Source organism: Amia ocellicauda, unplaced genomic scaffold, assembly GCF_036373705.1.
Source record: "Amia ocellicauda isolate fAmiCal2 unplaced genomic scaffold, fAmiCal2.hap1 HAP1_SCAFFOLD_62, whole genome shotgun sequence".
Lineage (NCBI taxonomy): Eukaryota > Metazoa > Chordata > Actinopteri > Amiiformes > Amiidae > Amia > Amia ocellicauda.
In genome coordinates this window covers 523,746-537,843 of record NW_027102992.1, presented here as the reverse complement: position 1 = coordinate 537,843, position 14,098 = coordinate 523,746, and the positions used below count along the sequence as shown (strand labels likewise).

The 14,098-nt window shown below is 40.2% G+C and overlaps 1 non-coding gene across 1 annotated transcript; it reads left to right on the top strand.

The window, feature by feature from the left end:
- The first annotated feature begins 5,622 nt into the window (after positions 1-5,622).
- Positions 5,623-5,737, top strand: LOC136739949 (U5 spliceosomal RNA). The gene has a single exon (XR_010813022.1). It is a non-coding gene; the product is annotated as a U5 spliceosomal RNA (small nuclear RNA).
- Positions 5,738-14,098: the final 8,361 nt, after the last annotated feature.

Sequence of the window (14,098 nt, the reverse complement as noted above, 5' to 3'; positions counted from 1 at the left end):
GAAAGGGGCCTGTAGGTGATAAAAACTCTTTGAAGTGGATGAGAGCCGAAATCCCGACATAGAGCTACGAACCCAGGCCAACCGGCATTTCCAAAAGATGGCATGGATTGACATCAGTCATAAATAAAGCCTCCCTCCAATAGGACACTGGGGGCTGAAACCGAAATCCAATCTCAAGAACTCAGGGACCAATCACCTACTGATCTGACAGACTATAAGGAACAGCGGACAGTCTTTCTCTCTCTCTCTCTCTCACCTGAACCAGAAACTCGCTGCCACAGCTCAACCTGTAGCTCTGTTGCCAGAACCGGAATCAGAAACCAACCAAGTCTTTGCCGGCAACAGAAGAGTTAAACTGGGAGAAGGAGATTGAGCGAAGAATTATTTTAAAGGACTTTATTAAATAAATAACTTCACAGACCCACCTGATCAGTGGAGTTTTACAGTTGGACAATTGACTAAGTCGACTGAATACGAAAGTGTCAGTCACTTAAATAGCTATTTGAGTCTTAAGAAACTTGACCCTTGGAACAAACAGGGCCCTGCTTTCCTCAAAGACTTCGTCTTCAAGTAACTACGGTGGAACCATGCTTACAAAGAAGATTTTGTGCACAACCTTGGAGCCTTCAAACCAATGGAAAATCTGTTTGGAAAAGACTCTACATTCGCGAAACCCCAACTTCCAGGTGCATCGACTGAGTGGAAGTTCTTGGACAAAGCCGAACCGGACTGCCTTTGTTCCAAACCACACGGACCTCGTGCCGTGTGCTGTTATCTGAGCCCGAAGCCAGAGAGGCCTCTCTGCGACGAAGTTCACATAAGTTTAACAGTTTGGAGTTTGTGATTCATGACATTTGAGAAATCAATTAGAAATGTTAATCTGTGATTCATAACTCTAGAATGTGTAATATCATTTAGTTTTCTTAAATATAAATGTGAGTTGCATTAAACTGTTTTGTTGATAATTTTAGAAATAAAATCTGTCAACGCCGAGAAATATCTTCTCATTCCTGTTTAACTGTTTAGTCTGAAATTGACACAAGTTAATAGACATTAGATTATTGGTGGCCCTGCCTATCCTTAATCATTGAATAATAATCAGTTAAGGGAAATTGTGGTAACAAATAGGATCTTTCTCGGCACCTAAACGTAAATGAGACTGATATATATATAACGAGAAGTTACCTGACATAAATACTAACCTGCGTAGTTATTTAATGTCTGACTAATAATACTAACGAGAGACTCACCTTCGTCTTACTAACCGGTATTGTAGTCAATGTGTTTATAACCTTTTTTGATTAACGATTTGTTAAACGGAATGTACGTGCTCTGTGATGTCATAGCAGTAAGCTGAGAGAGGCTCGTCATGTCATCGCTGAGCTGGCTGGCTGGCTCTCTGTGTGTGTGTGTGTGTGTGTGTGTGTGTGTGTCTCTCTCTGTCTGTCTGTATGTCTGTCTGTCTGTCTCTCTCTCTCTTACTCTCTCTCTCTCCCTCTCAATTCAATTCATTTGTATTGTCAAAGCAATTGGACATGCATACATACATACATACATATATATGGAAAATAAACAATATGTGTACATCTCTTTCTGCATTAGTGGTGCCCTCACAGATGTGCAAGTTACATGACAGACAGACAGACAGACACACACACACTTTCACACACAGACAGACAGACACAGACACACACAGACACACACACACATACTTTGACAGACAGACAGACAGACACACGCATATTATGGGTCTTTGTTGGGTAGTGAAATGGGTAGCATCAGTCGCAGTGTGGGTAATGTCAGGGAGCCAATCATAGTCCCCGTTATTTGCATATCGTGGCGCAAAGCATTCTGGGAAAAGCAACTAAACACGTTTAGTCATGTATTTGTCCATAGTTTACACATGAGATGAAAGAGACAGTATGACGTGTTGAGCACCTAGGATTCCTCATGTGTATGTGAGGGGCAGAGGAACCGGATCCCAAGTGTGCGTCCCAGGTGCTATAGGTTTCAAAGCATGCAGGGGAATAGGCACCCCACCCTGACACGTATATAAGATTGGATAGGGAGATATAAATAGCAATGGGGAGACTCTTGTACTTGGTGTGGCTCTATCCATATAGTGGGGCCAGCAGGTGCAGCAATAGAAGCTCAGCCTGGGGAGACTGGATTTAGCATTTCCTCTCCATTTTGATAACTATCCATAATCATTTCTGCAAAATACTTCTATGATACCTATGTATGTTTTTTACTTGTACTATATTATACTATCAAGTATCAGTGTACACATACAATGTGACCTGTTACATTAATACAGAGGCCACGGAAGGCCAGATCACTAATAGCCACTGTCCCCTGATATTACACTTTTTTACAATCACTTTGGCACTCATTTCAGAACCTTGATGTCATTTTTCAAAACTCTAGACACTAAACTCACACCCGATGATCAAAATGCACATTTTTCAAAACTCTAACACTTTTTTACAATTGCTTGGATACAATACACATCAACCTCAGATAATTTGTTCATTGAACTAAAATGACACAACTTAACATCAAAGTATTACCATTTCAAAATGCAATTCACACATTACATCTGAGATCACTGTCTATTCATTTCATTACAAAGATTTAACTATCAATTGATACAGCTGCTCAAAATGATAAGTGACTGTTGCATTACTCTTAATGCATAATTTTATGGAAACTGACAAACAATATTCCATGTTTCGATCATGAAAGTTTCAGGATAATGAGATCCATTGACATCAATAAACGAGGAGCATGAACCAGTTGGACTACATTATCTATGGATGTAATATTTCATCATCATTCATCATCATGTAGCACTTTTCCACACCATGTTTGCAGTGTGGAAGGAAAGTTAGAAATTTTTTCTCTAATACCTGTTTTTCTCTCTTGTATACTTAAGAAAGATAAGGTCAAGCTAGAAGGTCAGGCCAGAAGGTAGTTTGATTTCTGTTTGTTATTTACGATGAGAATCTTGGAGACAATGTCAAACAGTATGATTGAAGTGCCTGCTCCCTAATCCATGTGTTGATCTATGAACTCTGTCCTATAATGATATAAATTCTGCTTAGCTAACTTTTAAGATAACATAGTAATGACTTTCTGATTATAACCAGCTCTTTGATTTTTGTGTATAAAAGCTCTGACTGTTAAAATGAAGGCAGAGCGACTTTGGGATCTACTTGAGTCACTGTTCCTCTCCACGCTGCGTGTATTAAAGGCATTGCAACTAACGCTCCAACCTGGTTGAAGATGATTGTTCTTCCACATCAGATTTGACATTACTGTATGTATGCAGGCCCTTGTAATTGCTTTTCCAATACTGCCAACTGGTTATTGATGATTGATTTCACATTGTGGTACGAGTATCGAGTGAAATGAGTGCTATCCACCCCAGCAACACAGTGATAACATGGAGCCGGCAAGTCATCCAGGTCACAATAGAGGTCAAGCAGTGGGAGGAGGAAGACGTGGTGGTCAAAGGAATGGAAGGGGACATGCACCCCTTCTGAGAGGTGGTCGTGGGCCTCGTCATAGAGGAGGGCTTAGGCCTCACCAGAGAGGCAGCCATGGGCCTCATTTGAGAGGTGTTGGGGGAACGTGGTAGAGGACAAGGCCACGGACCAGACAGCGGCAGCAACAGCAAATAGTGTCCAGTGAAATAGTTGTAGAGCATGTTGTAAATCATGGCATGACCATGACTGAGGCAGCTACAATGATTCAATCAAACCTCAGAATCAACTCAGGATCAACTGTGGCCTCAATCATCAGAAATGTCCGTACTGAGAAGCGGCAAGTCTTCAGCATGCACTAAACATTAGGCTACTCTCAATTGTCAAATGACTGTATACTGTATACCAATGTGTAGCACAGAGTATAGTGTGCCTTTTGAAAGAAATGCAGACAGAGTGAAGCAGCTGATGACTGAGTATGTTCAGGTATGTTCAGTTTCAAGATGCCTCTTGTGAAAAATGGTTGTGAGAACCTGAACCTGAACACAGGGCTGATGGAAATTCAGAAGTACAGTAATCAATCCTTTGTTTTACACTAAGCCAGGTGAGGAACACTGCAGTTGACATTTTACTGTAGTTTTGTTCTTTTTTGTAGCTAATTATTGTTGCATGGCTTCAAAGAAACCTATGGTGTGATTTGATTGTATTGCATCAATACATTTCAGATTTTGTTCAATGATTCCACTGTGTCTGTAGTATTCTCTCTACTAGTCCTTTTACAGTGATGTATTTATGTGTAGTACCATAATGAAACATGTATCACATATTTTGTACTACAATATTTAATGATTGTACGAACAACTACACAGTGAAACTATCGGTATCTTCTGTGTGGGTGATCTAAATAAATGTTACTATGGTATTTCATGATAAATGAATTATTTGAACCAACAAGTCTGCAAGTGCAAGGTTTCTTTAAAGATATGAATGCACAATGCAATGTTTTGAACATTGGACAGCCTGTGTTACAAGTGATGACCGTTTTGAGTTTTGTGTCTAGAGTTTTGAAAAATGACATCAAGGTTCTGAAATGAGTGACAAAGTGATTGTAAAAAACTGTATATTCATCCTATTTAATGTGCTCTTTTAAAATGTACTTTTCTTTTTTATGTTGCCATTTCTGTTCTACCAATGTTTCAGTTGTTAGCCAAAGATTGACAGAGTACATCTCATACACACAGGCCAGACAGCAAGGATTACTTTTTGAAATTCAATTACAAATGCTGCATGAACTCATCAATACGATTAGAGCTCCTGAAAGCAATATAACTAACTCACTCTACAGCATCTCATTAGCAGTGAAAAGAAACCAAGAAAGTTGGGACAGTCGACTGTTTACCACTATGTAACATCACCTTTTCTTTTAATAACACTTATTAAGCACTTGGGCACTGAAGACACCACTTGGTTAAGTTTAGCAAGCGGGATTTTCCCCCATTCATCCATTATGCATTTCCTCAGCTGCGCAACTGCACAGGGCCTTCGTTGTCTTAATTTGCACTTCATAGTGCGCCACACATTCTCAATTCGGAGACAGGTCAGGACTGCAGGCAGGCCATGCTAGCACCCGCACTCTCTGCCTACGCAACCATGCGCTTGTAATCTGGGCAGAATGTGGTTTGGCGTTATCCTGCTGAAAAATGCAGGGACGTCCCTGGAAAAGACGATGTCTGGATGGCAGCATATGTTGCTCCAAAATGTGTACATCTCTTTCTGCAAAAATGGTGCCCTCACAGATGTGCGAGTTACATGACAGACAGACACTCGTACACACTGTCACACCCACACACACACACACACTTTCACAGACAGACACACGCACACACACTCACTTTCACACAGAGACAGACACAAACACAGAGACAGACACACACACACTCACTTTCACACAGAGACACACAAACACATACACTTTCACACAGACACACACACACATACATACATACATACATATATAAGGAAAAGAAACAATACATTTAAAAATCACAAAAAGATGTAATAAAGTACAGAAAATCTAAATGTAATAAAATGTGATCTTTAATACACACAAATATGTATGGCTGGTCGGATGCGTCTTGGACTCGGGTTCCTCTTCATTACGTATAATGCTTTTGCCTTTTGCTATAGCTTTCCGTGGAGGGGATCGTGGGTGAGTTTGTACCATTCTTGGGAGGCTCTGCCTTGTTGGGGCGGAGCTGTGATCCAGGTGAACAGCAGATCGGACATAGGTGGGCATGTGGGCGGAGGAGGAAGGCCGGTCAAGCAAATAAGCTTGCTAAGGTACGCAGCAGCAGCAAGCAGCCCCACCATCCAGTCAGCCAGCCAGTCTGGCTGGCAGTGACTGAGTGGTTGACAGACGGCAAGCAACGGAATGTACGTGCTCTGTGATGTCATAGGAGTCACCTGAGAGAGATGTTTGTGATGTCATCGCTGAGCTGGCTGGCTCTGTGTGTCTTGCTGGCTGTGTGTGTGTGTGTGAGAGAGAGAGAGACTTTTTGACTTTTATCAGACTTCATTGCCTGTTTGCAACACGCAATAATTCATACAAAAGAAAATAAATAAATAAATAAAAAATAGTGTTCCCCTTTGTTTGTCTCCCCCCAACAAGCATTAACTCCGCCACTGATCTGTACACTTTTAAAGAAAGCAACCCAATACACACAACAAAACAACCATCAAATACTAAACCCTATAAATGAATTACATAATAAAAACCAACTCCCCGTCATACAATTCACAAAGGGCATCATTAATACACCAGACCTGTTCAAAACTCTCCAAATCATTCATCAGCCTGTAATAGTTAAACTCTAGTCTGACTCTGCACTTGACCAGCATGGCAAACACTCTCACTGCATCCTCACTGCCCTCCCCACACACTCTGTTCTTCCTAGTCTTATAGACGGCCATTTTAGCCTGGCCCAGCAAGAAGTTTACCAGCTGGTCCACATGTTTGGTCCTTCTGGTGTATCGCGCCCCTAAAATAAAAACCTTTGTGTTAAAAATCAGGTTAAGATCAGTAAAAAGACGAGTTAAAAGACTAAAAATGGGTGACAACCGAGAGCAAGTGCTGAAACAGTGAAACACGGTCTCTCTCTGAGCACAGAATGGGCAGGCGTCGGACACAGCAGGGTTAAGAACAGTAATAAAAGAATTGACAGCAATAATGGTGTGTAACACCCTCCACTGCAGATTGCCAGCTCTCTTATTGAGGGGGGCTTGTACAGGCTTCTCCAGGCGGGCGCAGTGTCTTCCCCCAGCCCCAGCCTGTAAAGTAATTTTAGGAATCACAAAGAAACAGTTGAAAGTGCTAAATAAGTATTTTGATGCACCATATTAATTTAGGAAATTTACATGTTGTTTTTCATCAGCTTCTGTATCTGATGGCTCCACATCACTGGCTGGATTGACAGCAACGACACTCTAAAAAAAGAAATGTTAAGTTTGAGCATTCAGGACTTGTTTTGAAGATCCTGAATATCACTGGTCCACAATTTATCTGTGAAACTATGGGTTAATCTCCATATACAAAATACTTTTCACACACACTTTAAATTTACAACTAAATTTACATGTTGATGTCTTTCGTCAGCTTCTGTATTTGATGGCTCAATATAACTGGTTGCATTAACAGCAACGGCACACTACAAGAAAATAACATTATATTTAAACATTCAGGACTGGTTTAGCATCACCTCGAATATCCCTAGCCCTTGAGGTCGATTGTTATTGTGGTCTTCAAGACCAGTGCTTCTCAACCTTAGTCCTGGAGGAGGCCCACTGTCTGCTGATTTTCATTACAACAACATTGTAGGTTATATCAGTGACTGTGGTCCTAAAGTACCCCTATGCCTGCTGTTTTTTTTCCAGTTGAGCTCTTAATTACCTAATTGGCTTAACTGAAGCCATTTAACCCTTTTCCCAGGTCTTTGGTTGTTGATGAGTTACAAAGAGCTGGATTGTGGCCCGCCATGACTGGAAGTGAAGAACACTCACTCTAGGCCTTTAACTTAATGTTCATATGTAAGGGCCTATCCATCTGATTTGTTTTTGCACATTTATTAACAGAAAAATTGATGGTACGTGAAATCATCTGAGCTGAAAAATATAATGTTCCACCAATAATAAAATAAATGTATTAATTAAAATTATAGAGATAATAGAATGTTCACAGATTATTAGTTCAGAAAATAAAATATTTTTTTATATCTTAAATAGAATTAACACTCAAATCAGTTGTAGGGTAAACAAGGTCTATTTTTTGGATTGATTTTATAATTATACATGTATGGCTGCATGAAGCTTACCTGAGAATCTGATATTTTAGTAACTTTGTTGCTTCTTGTTGGGTAGTCCACGTTTGCCGCCGTTCTATTTCTGTAAATGTAAATCAAAAGGCAATAATTACATACTGTAATTAAAATACAAAAAGTATAAACATTGTATTATTATTTTTGTATCCTGTTTCTCCATCTCGATGCTGTTCTTTTTGGAATTGCATATCTAGGTTTACTTAAATACTGTTTATAAGATTGTAAACTCATCATCCAAATTTCTTCATTTGCCAAACTTTATGTAGTGCGCTTGCAGTTTCAGAAGAAGAAAAAAAACTGTAACAGATGGGATATGTAGTACTTTATACTCGAGTGGTCTATGCGATTACACCCTGTTGGTGTTATTAAGAACGCCAAGTACCAGAATGCAGAGCGGGACTGTTTTTTGTGCCGTGACTTGTCGGGGGAAAAACGCGCAGAAAAAACGGACGAGAAGGTGAAGGTAGTATGGCGGTGATGCACGCGTTGGTGAAGTGGGAAAGCGGGGTCGACAAAGACTCTTACAGCGTGATTCCCACTGCTTGCTTTCGCAATTTTGATTTATTCAGCATTGCTGATGATGACGAAGAGACGACTCGAAACTTCAGAGCAGAGTGGAGAGACACGAACAAACCTCCAAAAGGTGGATGGCCTGTCCATGAAGCGCAGATCATTATGACTGGTAACAATGTTTATTTAAAAAAAAAAAACATTAAAGTCTTTACATGCTATTTGATATATACAATCACAGTATATTTGAAATGAATGTTTAAGTTATTAATGTGTTGTACTTCTAACATACTCTCATAACATGGTAGGTGGTGGTGAGGGCGCTAAAAACTCGTCATACTTGACTGGCATTTGTAAGAACGATTTATTGTGTGTTGTGTTTTACAATAAAATCCCCCAAATCACAAAATAAATTAAACCAGATATAATTTAACTTCAGTTTTGATTCAGTGTTGGCTGTTCATCTTAATTTGTATGGTCAAAGCACAGTATTTTTATGACAAATAAATATAATCCCCAAATATCTGTGGACATAATGCAGGGTTTTATTTATTTTATTTTTATTTTAGGAAAAGAAGGCGAACTAAGAAGAAAACTTAATGACCTAACAAAAATGCCCTGTCCTAAAATGAAGAGAGTACCTAAACCAAACAAAAAACTTCAAATTTCAGATGATAGTGACCTTGATGAACCACAGTTACCGGTGAGATAATTACTGCAAATATTAAATAAATGTATTGCAGGATTGTTTTTTTTTAATCATATTCATATATATATATATATTTTCATTTTAAACTCTTTTCCTCTCTGAATACAGCACAAAATAAGAAAGAAAACCGATGGAGCTTCAAGAATTAGATCCCGTCATATTCTACAGACATTTAAAGAGTCCAGTGAAGTTGAGCTACAGCAAAACGTTAAGCAGCTCGAAAAGGAAAACACAAGACTTAAAAATGAAAACCAATGTCTTCGAAACCGTATGGTTGATGGTAAGTTTTTTTATTTATAGCAAATAATTCCTTACCTTGATAAATGTTATTCTTCAGTAATTTAGATTCCAGAGTAATGTATTATAGTTGATCATACTGAAGTAATCTAGAACCACAATACAGACTCTTAATGTGCACTGTCTAATAGTTTAATAATACTGATTATTAAATAAAGTTTTTCAACATAACTTCATAATCCTACATTAATGACTATATGCATTACATTAGACCTGGAAATTCTTGTATTTTATCTTTTTTATTTTTTTTGTAGCTAATGTTAATGACCCACAAAAAGGTCAGTTTGCCAATAACATAGAGCAAGTCTCTCAAGTATAATTGCAGGCATTGATGGTTTTGTTTTCACTTTGTATTAAATATATTACTAGAAATGATTATCATTTAATACTAAGGTTTTTTTCTCCAGAGATTCCAGACCTTTTGGACAATCTGAAAAAAATTGTAACAAAAGCCACATTTATCAGCAATGAAGACAAAAGTGTGTCACCATCAAGTGGTTCTGACAGCCCCACAGCAAATTGTTCTGAATCTGACAAAGAATCACCAAAACAGGTATAACACTCTTGGTCTACAATATTACAAAGACAAGGTAAAAATATATATATTGAAAACAAATATTGGTTGTAAACAATCTAATGATGCTACATTATCAGTTATATTCATAGTTATAGTTGATAATAAGAATGTAATTGAATTATGGGTGTCACAGATTCACTGACTTTATTATGTCTGTAAATTAATAAACTTAGAATTGAGACATACTGTGGTCTTTAATAACACATTTCTGTAACAAAATCACAGCCTTACTGATAATGTATTCCACTTAACATAATATAAGAATAGTTTGGGGATAAACTTGTTTTTTATTTACCATTGTCTTTTAGGTGGAAATATTCCCAGGCACTGGATTTTACATTGACAAACTGTCCTGGATCCTTGCAGAGAGGTGCAGCACGAATACGTCATATGCAAGAACCCTGACGGTTGCTGTCTTTGACTTTCCAACATTACTAAAGAGCAATCTTCGTGGTGGTGGCAGCAAGAGAGATCCAACTTCGGAGACATTAAGATCCTCATTGATGTTATTGAGGATCATATACAGCTGCCTTCGGAAGGACACGACGTGTTTCAGTTGCGGGGCTTTGCAGCCCAGCGGGACCCTCTTAATGCCGGACATCAGCTGCCCGAGCCGGTGCGGATGAACGGAGGGACGTTAGACAGCGTTACCTTCCGGGCAGGAGCAGCGAGCGGCAACACCGGGGTGAAAGTGTCGTCTAACACTGTGCCATTAGCCACTAGCTGATTGAGCAGATCAGTGGTTTTTAAGAAGATAACAATGGCAGCAGACTTGATATTTTCACACCCTGCTACCTCCCCAACCGCTAACACACACTGCTCTAGGGGGCAGAACTGCACCGGAGCGATCTTGACTCCATGGCGTCGGGTCAGTTTTTCAAAAGACGCATTCAGGGGGTCCGACCCCCCGACCCGGGAAGAACTACCGGTACTCCCCCCTCCCCTCCCCTGTTCCCCCACAATAAGAAAAGCACTGAAAACAGAAGACAAAATAAACAAACTGAAAAAAGTAAAGCAACAAAAAAACGCAGCCAAAGGACAGAGCTCTCAGCAGCACTCCCGCTCACTGCAGACCCCTCCCACACACTCCCAGCTGAGAGAGAGAGAGAGAGAGAGAGAGAGAGAGAGAGTTAGTGTCTGTCTGTCTCTCTCTCTCTGTAGATGCATCATAGGGAACATATGTAACAATCTCTCTTTTTGTTTACCAAAAATGAGAATGAACGTATTTCAAGTGGGTGTTGCTTTGGTTGGAAACGTTTTAAGATTATTTATGAAGTGTAAAGTGGATTTGTCTCAGTTCTCCGTAGTTTTCAATGTATGTGCCATTCAGTAGCGTTCATGTTACAGATGTGCCCTATGCAGTGGTAGGGTCAATAAAATGTCAGTAAAACTTTATTTTAGCAATTATGGAGGGGAAGAACTGCAAATAGAGGGTCCCCACTAATTATCTAACTTACCAACAACGTTTCAAATTAGGTCTTGCGAAGCTGCCAAATAATGCTGTATAATCGTATGTGTCTTCATACACCGGCTGCTATAGTCTGATAGCTTTGATTATATATATATATATATTTTCTCGTGAACCACAAATGCTATTTGCTTGATTTTTACAGAGTATGTTATAAATACCATTCTTATGAAGCCTGACAAATTGTATGCTGTAATTATGAATATTTTCAAATCATTTGTTTGTTTTTCCTAACATGTTACAAATGTTCCCTATGTGAAAGATGCATTATATCTTAATAACGTCTAAACAATTAAAGATATACAGATTATTATTTTTGGTAAAGTTATAATACATTGCTATTAACTATGTGTGTCAGTAAAAGTTTAAAAAATCCTAATAATTTTTTATTGATCCTGCAAAATAGGTGTTTAGGGAACATTTGTAACATTAGGGTTACGATTTGCCATAGACGCGGAATGAGTTTGATTGTGATGTTAAATGGGGTTTAAAGAGAGTCGCCTCGGTGCTGATTACTATTGCTGTGTTTCTCCACTTCTACTCCATGCTTGGGAACGCCCACATCCAGTGACGTCAAAACCGGTGGAAAAGCGGGCCGGTTCAAAAAAGATCAGCTGGATCCCAGGCCGAGCAGCAGCTCCGGCTCCAGCACCGGCACCATGTCGCTGGAAAAGCGCTAAGTGAGCTCACAGTGAGCTCAGTGTAATGTCTGCTCTGGTGAGCTCACAGTGTGACCTAGTCGTGAGTTCACGTCTTCACTGGGTAGTCCTTGACAACTTAATTGACTCAAATCTTGGGCTTAATTGGTCAAAATGACCATTGGTTGAAGGTACTCAGGGACTGATGTGTAGAGAGACTTATTAAACCTGCAGGATTGTGGTTTTCCCAGATCAGAATTAACCAGATCACCACAAAGGAACATGGTAGGTGCTATTGCAACACAGATTACACAAATACATTGAAATCCAAGTTTGCAGTGGTCCTTGGGCCATTGTGTGGTGATCCAGATCACTTCAGCAGGAATTTTGCAGTGGTCTGGACTACAACTCTCTCTCTCTCTCTCTCTCTCTCTCTCTCTCTCTCTCTCTCTCTCTCTCTCTCTCTCTCAATTCAGTGCATTTGAATTGTCAAAGCAATTGGACATGCATACATACATACATACATATACACTCACCTAAAGGATTATTAGGAACACCTGTTCAATTTCTCATTAATGCAATTATCTAACCAACCAATCACATGGCAGTTGCTTCAATGCATTTAGGGGTGTGGTCCTGGTCAAGACAATCTCCTGAACTCCAAACTGAATGTCTGAATGGGAATGAAAGGTGATTTAAGCAATTTTGAGCGTGGCATGGTTGTTGGTGCCAGACGGGCCGGTCTGAGTATTTCACAATCTGCTCAGTTACTGGGATTTTCACGCACAACCATTTCTAGGGTTTACAAAGAATGGTGTGAAAAGGGAAAATCATCCAGTATGCGGCAGTCCTGTGGGCGAAAATGCCTTGTTGATGCTAGAGCTCAGAGGAGAATGGGCCGACTCGATTCAAGCTGATAGAAGAGCAACTTTGACTGAAATAACCACTCGCTACAACCGAGGTATGCAGCAAAGCATTTGTGATGCCACAACACGTACAACCTTGAGGCGGATGGGCTACAACAGCAGAAGACCCCACTGGGTACCACTCATCTCCACTACAAATAGGAAAAAGAGGCTACAATTTGCACAAGCTCACCAAAATTGGACAGTTGAAGACTGGAAAAATGTTGCCTGGTCTGATGAGTCTCGATTTCAGAGTCAGAATTTGGCATAAACAGAATGAGAACATGGATCCATCATGCCTTGTTACCACTGTGCAGGCTGGTGGTGGTGGTGTAATGGTGTGGGGGATGTTTTCTTGGCACACTTTAGGCCCCTTAGTGCCAATTGGGCATCGTTTAAATGCCACGGCCCGTTGTTTCTGACCATGTCCATCCCTTTATGACCACCATGTACCCATCCTCTGATGGCTACTTCCAGCAGGATAATGCACCATGTCACAAAGGTCGAATCATTTCAAATTGGTTTCTTGAACATGACAATGAGTTCACTGTACTAAACTGGCCCCCACAGTCACCAGATCTCAACCCAATAGAGCATCTTTGGGATGGGGTGTGTAGCGTTATGTTGGGTGTATTTGGATAAGAGTATTTGGGCTCTGAGCTGAAGCACGGATCTAAAGAAGACCTCTCCCCCCCAAAGTTATCAGATTTCCTTTGCTCATCAGCTTGGAACTGGTTTGCATCAAAGTGACAGTTTTGGGGAGGATGGCACCGAGAAGAGGCCAAATAGTTTGTTATTCTGCTATGAGATGTCTGGAGAAAGGGGCCTGTGGTTGATAAAAACTCTTTGAAGTGGATGAGAGCCGAAATCCCGACATAGAGTTACGAACCCAGGCCAACCGGCATTTCCAAAAGATGGCATGGATTGACATCAGTCATAAATCAAGCCCCCCTCCAATAGGACACTGGGGGCTGAAACCGAAATCCAATCTCAAGAACTCAGGAACCAATCACCTATTGATCTGACAGACTATAAAGGACAAACACGGCCTTTCTTTCTCTCTCTCTCTCACCTGAACCAGTAACTCGCTGCCACAGCTCAACCTGTAGCTCTGTTGCCCGAACCGGAACCAGAAA